The sequence below is a fragment of the Chenopodium quinoa genome, unplaced genomic scaffold (assembly GCF_001683475.1).
Source record: "Chenopodium quinoa cultivar QQ74 unplaced genomic scaffold, ASM168347v1, whole genome shotgun sequence".
In the NCBI taxonomy this organism is placed as follows: Eukaryota; Viridiplantae; Streptophyta; class Magnoliopsida; order Caryophyllales; family Amaranthaceae; genus Chenopodium; species Chenopodium quinoa.
Genome location: NW_018745653.1, coordinates 223,816 through 233,619, shown reverse-complemented (window position 1 = coordinate 233,619; position 9,804 = coordinate 223,816).

Genomic DNA, 9,804 nt, shown 5'->3' with positions numbered 1-9,804 from the left:
ACTGTTCTTGAATGTGTACTCTCACTTAGGTGGTGAATGTATGTTTTATTTTCGATTTTAAAACATCTTGGCTTACCATTTCCCTACTATGTTCTTTGGGTACATAAGAGGGTAATTAATTATCTACATCGTGTACTTGGAGAACTAGGGGGAAATGCTGCCGGATTTTCCTTAAAATTGGAAAGTTGACATACATTCACTAGTGAGAGTAGACATTCAAGGATGGGTTAGTTGGAGTGATAAAGATACTTTGGAAACATGCATTAATTTTTTCACTATATGAATGGTATATTCACGTTTTGTACTTGAATTTGATTTACATAAAATATGTAGCAATTACACATTATTCATTATATGTTGCTATATATGTTTAGAGACAATTTACTAATTGGAGAAGGATCGTGGTTTAATGTATGGTAGACGCGATACATTGGAATTTTGGAATGGGGTTCAAGAGTTTTGCGAGAGGGCTTTAGCTTATCAACGCAAACTGGGTGGCAAAGGCCATTATTATCTTTCTGTTGATCGTAATAATGTGAACGTGGTCGATAGTGTTGAAATCATTAGAGATCATATATTACGTCGTGGGTTTAGGCATTTATACCATGTGTGGATTTGGCACGGAGAATGTGGAGAGTACAGTGGGGATCTTAATCAGAATGATGTGCGTGTTAGAAGTAATTAGATTCATCTGGATGAGGAATACGAGAATGATGACTATATTGTTGATAATAGTGAGGATGGAGCCGATGATGATCAGGCGAAGGAGGTGGTGGATGAATAAGTGGATGAGATGTTGCATGGTGTTGAAGGTGGAGTGTTTAAGTTATTATCGGAGGCTTTTTTCATAAAAGTCTTTGTATCCTGGGTGCAAAAAATACTCCAAACTATAGGCTGTGCTAACACTTTTCAATATTAAGTTGAAGCATAGGTGGACGGACATTAGTTTTACTTCTTTGTTGACCGCATTAAGTGATATGTTGCCTGATGGGAATGAAATTCCTATGTCTTACGATTACGCAAAGAAGCTCATGTGTCCCTTTGGTTTGGAGTATAAGAAGATATATGCATGTCCTAATGACTTTATTCTGTATCGAAATGAGTATGAACAATTTCAAGAGTGTCCGCGATGCAAGCAGTCGCGCTACAAGCGCATGAGTTGCAATCCTGGTACGGAGGGACCTCCTGCTAAGGTGTTGTGGTATCTTCCCATTATTCCAAAATTTAAGTGTCTGTTCTCAATACCAAAAGACGCTAAAAACTTGAGGTGGCATGCAGAGGGAAGAAAGAAAAACAGAATGTTAAAGCATCCAGCTGACTCTCCACAGTGGAAGAACATTAATTTGAAGTTTGAGAAATTTGATGATGAAGTCTGAAATTTAAGGCTTTGGTTGTGCACGGACGGGATTAATCCATTTGGCACTCTTAGTACCCAACACAGCACATGACCGGTACTTTTTGTGATTAATAATTTTCCTCCTTGGCTGTGCATGAAACGTAAGTATGTAATGCTTTCATTGCTAATAACGGGGCCTAGGTAACCTGGAAACGACATAGATGTTTACCTTGCGCCGCTTATTGACGACTTGAGATAGATGTGGGACGAAGGGGTTTCCGTTTTCGATGCTCATCAGAACGAGATGTTCACATTGCGTGCAACCCTTATGTGGACCATGAATTACTTCCCTGCATATGACAACTTGTGTGGGTACAAGGTCAAAGGGAAAAAAGCATGCCCCATATGTATTGATGACACATCAAGCGTATACCTTACTCATTCTCGTAAAGATGTCTACTTGTAGACTCGAAGGTTCCTTAGGCGTGATCACCCGTACTGTAGGCAGAAAAAGGCTTTCGATGGAACAGTGGAAGAGGATACTGCGCCTAGACCATTGACTGGTGCTGAGATTTGTGCTCGTGTGAAAGGCAAACGAACGGTGTTTGGAAAATCAGAAAAAACTGTGGTCTCAGCTGCTCTATTTAAGAAAGAATCAATGTTTTGGAAGCTTCTGTACTGGAGAGAACATGATGATATGCACTATCTTGATGTGATGCATATAGAGAAGAATGTGTGTGATGCTCTTTTGGGAACGCTTATGAATATCCAAGGCAAAACAAAGGACGGAAAGGGTGCACGGTTTGATTTGAAAGAGATGGGGATTCGTCCAGAATTGTGGCCTCATGAAAAGTTTAGAAAGGGGAAGGAACCGAGAAAAGAAGATGAAAATATTTCAAAAAAAGGGAAGGAGAAGAGCAAGGGAAATGGAAAGGGAAAAGCCAAAGATGCGTCAAAGAAGAAAGTTGAGGGTAAAGGGAAGGATGAAAAGAATTATTTACCCCCGGCTTGCTATACATTGTCAAGGGTAGAGAAACGTATGTTTTGTGCATGTCTGTACGACATTAAGGTTCCATTAGGGTACTCATCTAACATGAAAAGGTTTGTAACCTTGAATGGAGAATTGAAGTTGACAAGTATGAAATCCCATGATTGTCACATGATGATGCAAGTATTCCTACCAATTGCAATTTGTGGTATTCTACCAAAGCACGTGAGGGAAGAGATTACAAGCCTTTGTTCGTTTTTCAATACAATTTGTAGCAAAGTGCTTGATCCTTGTACACTAGATGCTTTGCAAGCAGATGTAGTTGTGACTTTGTGCAAATTTAAGATGTATTTTCCACCCTCATTTTTTGACATAATGGTTCATCTGGTTCTTCATTTGGTGCGTGAGATTATGTTGTGCGGTCCAGTGTTCATGAGGTGGTGCTACTCTTTTAAAGAAACATGGGTACATTACAAGATAAAGTACAGAACCGGGCTTACCCTGAAGGAAGTATGATGTAAGGGACCGTGGGTGAGGAGATAGGTAACTTTGTGGCGGACTATATAGCCCTTGCTCAACCTATTAGTCTTCCTACTTCTCGACATGAAGGTAGACTTGATGGTCATGGCACAATTGGGTCGAAACGAATGTCACCTGATCGAGATCAGTTCTTACAAGCACACCTTTATTTGTTGCACCATGTTTCAGATGTGCACCCATATTTAGACGAGCACATAGCTAGTTTGCGTGACGAATTTCCATCGAAAGGTGAAAGGGCACTTATGCAGTTGCATAATAATAGGTTTGTTAATTGGTTTCATGATCAAGTAATGAGTCGATTGGGTGATACTAATGAGACCGATATAGTATTGTGGCTTGCGTACGGTCATAGGGATGATGTTCGTTCATTTGAGGGATATGACATCAATGGGTACACTTTTTGGACCGAGGGTCGTCATTTGAAATCTTCCTCCATTGAAAACAGTGGTGTAACGCCTGTGGCAACGTCAAGGGAGCTTGCAAGTGCTAAGGATAAATCACCTGTTGATGCAGAGTTGTCATACTATGGTCGAAATCAAGAAATATGGGAGCTTGATTATTGTAACTTCACGGTTGCTCTTTTCAAGTGTAAGTGGGTTGATAATATCAAGCGTAACGTCAAATATGAGGACTTTACTCTTGTATATCTTGGCCACTTGAATGATAGTGCGAAACCATTTATCCTTGAATCTCAAGCTAAGCAAGTGTTCTACGTAACTGACCCAGTCGATTCAAAATAGTCTATAGTGCTAGCTAGCAAAAGAAGAATCCTAGGCATTGGAGATGTTGAGGAAGAGGAAGAATATGATGCGTTTGATGATTCTACACCTTTCACTGTTCCTATACGTGTTGTACTAAATGACATAGACAATGAAGTAGGTTATATGTGATCAGACCACAATGAAGGAATTTCAGATTGAGGTAGTATGATTAAAAGTTAGTAATGGTTTCATTGCAAATACAGTTTAGTTATCATGTATATAGGAGCATAAGTAGGCAAAAATGACCATAAATGACATAAATGAGCTTGTATTTGAACCAAATCCTTTGTTTTGTATATAAACTAACATGTTTCTAATTTTAAATTTCCTAAGTGTACTCATTATCATGCATATACAAGGTTATAGGTGAAAATGGCTTAAATGACCTTCTACTTATCCCAATTCCTTTGTTTTGTATATGAACCAACATTTAATCATTCTATGAACTCATATTCATTATATTTAACATGTTTGTAGTTTGAAATTGCCTTAGTGTACTCATTATCATGCATATACAAGGTTATAGGACCATAAGTAGGTGAAAATGGCTTAAATGACCTTCTACTTAACCCAATTCCTTTATTTTGTGTATGAACTAACATTTAATCATTCTAACAACCCATATTCATTATATTTAACATGTTTGTAGTTTAAAATTGCCTAAGTGTACTCATTATCATGCATATACAAGGTTATAGGACCATAAGTAGGTGAAAATGGCTTAAATGAGCTTCTACTTCACCCAAGTCCTTTTGTTTTGTGTATGAACTAACATTTAATCATTCTAACAACCCATATTCATTATATTTAACATGTATGTAGTTTGAAATTGACTAAGTGTACTTATTTGCACTCATACTTTACTATACACTAATATTGTTTTATGATTGCTTTGACAGGTGCTTATATTTCATGGAGGACGATCATGACCCTCATTGTGTAGAGGACATTGACGATGATGAGTATGAGACAAGTACGAGGATGAGGACGAGGATGAGCCTTATGATGTGAACAAGGATGATGACTTGGGTGAGCTAGAGGATCGGGCTCAAGATGAGCTTGAGCGTAAGCTTGAAGAATTTGAAATTTCAGCTGAACGTGCACCACTTATTGAAAATACAACATGTGAGATTGTTGGTGAGAACCCAACTCCTGAAACTCATTGCCAAGGTCAAGATTAAAACAACACAGGTGGTGGAGGGGGGTAAAGGCACCGACTCAAAGAAAGGGAAGGGGTCCGACGAGAAGTTTTAAGAAACCGAACGGTCCCATGGTCATAGAGTATGACAACAACGGCCAACCCGAGGCAAATCGGCGTCGACAATATGCTAATCAGGTTGGCATGTGTGCGCGAAAAATCCCCATCACACTTGTAATGCGGCAAGTACCTCCGGTTTTGATTCAACCTTTTGGGATGATACAAGGGTAAGTATGTTTTTGGCACATTTAGACAATTTAAGAATCCTTAACCTTATGGTTGTTATTAAATAGAAACTAATAGTTGGTTTTTTTTGTGCTTGCAGAGGTTGTTTTCTATTCCTAATGATGCCGCGAAGAGAAGGGTGTTTGAATCTTTATTAGCGGAAAGATTCAGAGGCTTTAATACCAACTTGACTAATGGATGGATCTACAAGAAGAAGAAGAAATTAAAGAAGAAAAAAGCTGATGAGGATGACCTTCGCCCGTGGCAAAAATGGCCAACCGTGTCAAAAGAAGACTGGGAAGAGTTCGTTAGAATGAAGACTTAAAAGAAAGCCATTGTAATTTTGTGTAAATCTAATTTCAATTGAATAATAGCTTGACGATTTTTGTGTAAATCTGATCTCAATTGTATGTTTGCTGCACCCCAGGCAGCGGCTGCTGGGGCTGCTGCGGCCTCGGCAGGGGCTGCTGCGGCCTCGACAGGCGGCTGCCGGGGCTGCTGTGGCCTCGGCGGGGGCTGCATTTGTTGTTCCAGCAGCAGGGGCGGCTCCCTCAGATGTTCCGGCATCGGCAAAAGTTGCATATTTTTTTTAATTTTGAGCCATATATATTTTTTTTCTCAACTCACTCGGCGAAATGGCTTCTCACATGCCTATTTTCTTCATTTCTAAACTTATGAAATTATTCTTTCTCAAACCATATCATAATTACATATTGATAAGTGAATGTAACTAGAAATGACATAAAAGAAGCTAATTTCTAAGTTTTTTGCTCCCTTTCATCAAAATAAAGCAATTTCTTTCCAAAATGGTTTCTCACTTGCCTATTTCTTCAATTCTTAACTTATGAACTTATTCTTTCTCAAACCATCACATAATTACATATTCATAAGTGATTGTGAATTAAAATGGCATAAAAGAAGCTAAGTTCTAAGTTTTTAGGTCCATTTCATCAAAGTAAACCCATTTAGAGCCGAAATGGCTTCTCACATGCCTATTTTCTTCATTTCTCAACTTATGAACTTATTATTTATCAAACCATATCAGAATTACATATTTATAAGTTAATGTGTGTTGAAATGACGTAAAAGAAGCTAATTTCAAAGTTTTTGGGTCCATTTCATCCAAATAAAGCCATATTGGGCAAAATGGCTTCTCACTTGCCTATTTTCTTCATTTCTCATTTTATAAACTTATTATTTCTCAAAAAATCTCATAATTACATATTTATAAGTGATTGTGACTTTAAATGACATAAAAGAAGCTAAGTTCTAAGTTTTTGGGTCCATTTCATCAAAATAAACTCATTTAGAGCCGAAATGGCTTCTCACATGCCTATTTTCTTCGTTTCTCAACTTATAAACTTATTCTTTCTCAACCCATCTCATCATTACATATTTAAAAGTTATTGTGAGTTGAAATTACATTAAATAAGCAAATATCTAAATTTTTGTGCCCATTTCATCAAAATAAAGCCATTTTGAGCCAAATAGGCTTCTTACATTCCTCTTTTCTTCATTTCTCAACTTATAAACTTAATATTTCTAAAACCATCTCATAATTACATATTTATAAGTGATTGTGACTTTAAATGACATAAAAAGAATCTAAGTTCTAAGTTTTTGGGTCCATTTCATCAAAATAAACCCATTTAGAGTCGAAATGGCTTCTCACATGCCTATTTTCTTCATTTCTCAACTTATGAACTTATTCTTTGTCAAACCACCTCATAATTACATATTTATAAGTTATGTGAGTTTAAATGACATAAAAGAAGCTAATTTCTATTGTTTTGGCTCCATTTCATCAAAATAAAGCCATATTGGCCAAATGGCTTCTTACTTGCCTATTTTCTTCATTTCTCAACATATAAACTTATTATTTCTCAAAACATCTCATAATTACATATTTATAAGTTATTGTGACTTGAAATGACATAAAAGAAGCTAAGTTCTAAGCTTTTGGGTCCATTTCATCGAAATAAACCCATTTAGAGGCGAAATGGCATCTCACTTGCATATTTTCTTCATTTCTCAACTTTTAAATTTATTCTTTTTCAAACCATCTCATAATTACATATTTATAAGTGATTGTGATTTGAAATTAAATAAAAGAAGCTAATTTCTAAGTTTATGGGTCCATTTCATATAAATAAAACCATTTTATGCTAAAATAACTTATAATATGCCTATTTTCTTCATTTCTCAACTATAATATTATTCTTTCTCAAACTATTTCAGATTTAGCATGGAAGAAAAACTTCAAAGAGAAATAGGGTGGAGAAGCCTAAAATCATTGATCAACCTAAGAAGAAGCTAAGTGAACAACGGTCCAAGAGTGAACAAGCGTCGAAGTTGCACTCTTCGAAAGGTTCACCCGTGCAACCTACTCCACTTGTTGAAGACATTGTTCTTCAATTTCTCTCTGCTGACATGACCTTTCTTCACAACCGTGCTTGTCATTTGGTCGATCCCATGGAAGTTGCACTTCCTAAGGCAATGTTCCACTATGATGAGGATGCAGTTGCATGGATCAACAAAGAAGATATGAAGGAATTTCTACGTGGTGCAAAGCTTAACATTTCCCTCATTCAAACATTCATGAGGTAATTAAATTCCCACATAATCTACACTTTTTTCAAGTTATTCAAATTTATGGTGATTATCCTACATGTGATTAATTATTCAATGTTCATGCACGTAGAGCACTACAGGAGCACTTAACTAAAACTGATTCCCCTTGTAAAGTTGGGTTGTTATGCCCCAAGCAGTTATCCACTACTAGAATCATAGGCAAACCCCATGACGTGTTGTACTATGTTGAACAGAGTATCAGGGAATCAGCGTGTGCGGGAGACAAGTTCATATTCGCCCATGTTATAAAGAGTAAGTCTAACCATGTCAAGTTCAATCGATTTGGCCGAATTATATGTTGACTCCTAAATATTAATTTTCTTGTCTATTGTGAACTTATTTAGGGAGAATTGGAGCCTCATGGTGATTTGTAATTCCAATAACACAATTTATCGCCTTGATTCAACTCGATCATCGGAGAAGTGGCTCGTGAAGTCAATATATATTGCAAAAGTAAATATATATAGCTACCTAGTGATGATTATTGCTAATAATAACTAATTTAGTAGTAAAACAACTAATCAAATTTGAATGTAATTTGTTTACTACAGTGTTATGAAGAAGCTACATTGTCGTGCTCCACAGGGTCTAACAAGGAAGTCACCGTTGTTAATTTACATGATATTGTGATTATCTTCAAAATCTATGTTAGTAAATATTTGCTAATTTCCTTTGCATGTTTCACTGATGTGATTTGTTTGTCATATGCTAGTGTGCACAACAAAAAAATGAACTTGATTGGGCTTTGTATGTGATGAGATTCATACTTGACACAGTGACTCATTGTACGGACAGTCAACAGCTTGATGAGGTAAGTCCTAAAACTTAATGAAATGCTATTTTGATGTGATTTCTAGCCTTAGGCACCTAATATTACACAATATTGACATGTTATGAGAAATAAAAAGGCCATTTGACAAGAAACGAAGAAAATGAGCTGAATAGAAGTCATATGGGCCATATTTGGGCCATTTTGTATTAATATGCGCTTTTTGTTGGGGTTTGCTGAGTCCGACTCACCGCAAAAAACAACCCTGACCCAAAGAACCACTCGCAATCAATAAAACCATAAAGCATAACAAATAAACATAAAAGGATAAAATTGGAATTTACCTTTGAAGCCTGCTTCGCCCTCAAAGTCGGGCTTTTACTTGAAAGCTTAAGCTCCGAAAATACGCAAGCCTCCTACAGAAATCCACCCGCAAAAACTACTAGCGACTTTTAGGTTCGTTACCTCGAGGTCAGCAAGGTCCGACCAAAACTAGAGTATTATATGAGTTTAAGAGTTTTTGCTAATGCAATGCTCTATTGAACTCCTACTCAAGCAAATAATTATCAAGCCATGCTTTGGCTATTTATAAGGCAGGATAGCTTGTGAATTCCACTCATATTTCAATGTAGGACTTTTGAAGGAGTTATGTCTTCGTCGTGTGCAATTACTAGATACATAAATGGATCAAATTATAAAGATAATTAAGTTCTTATATTTGGGTCGTCGTTTTGCCATAGCTAGAGTGGTAGACAAGGCCTAGCCTAGGATGCATCGGAGTTGTTTCAGGGTTTTCTGATGTCCTGCGGGAGAGTTACAATTCCGAGACTGGAACCAGACGCCTGTACCTGCAAAATAACGGAGACTCCTGAGAGCTCCGCCTCCAACGGTCAAGTTAGTACCTGATTAAGGAGTAATTAATACAGAAATTAAAGTAATGAGATCTCTCTAGGTGAGAGTGCTTAGTGTTGGTAATCTGCGTTGTTAGCGAGATTAGCCGGTTGTTAATAACTCTGTTCTTCTCTGCTTGATCTCTTGATTATTCGATCCCCTGATTAATGAGGATTAATCGAGTATTTATAGCCTTGGGAAGCGTGCAACTCTCTAGGTTTAAGGTAAACCTAGGGCTGACCGGGCCTCTAGACTGGACTGGGCCTTGATGGCCGGTTTTCCCATTTGGCATGGGCGGACACGTGGCGTGTCTTAAGTGGTCCGTGGAGGACGTATCTGTGATTGACACGTGGCAGGTTCCTGTTGGCCTTCGTGAAGAACACGTGGCGGAACCTGGTTGGTCCACTTGTCAGACGGTGATTGGTGGATAAAAATCCCCTAATCAGGAGTCGCGCACTTTGTAGC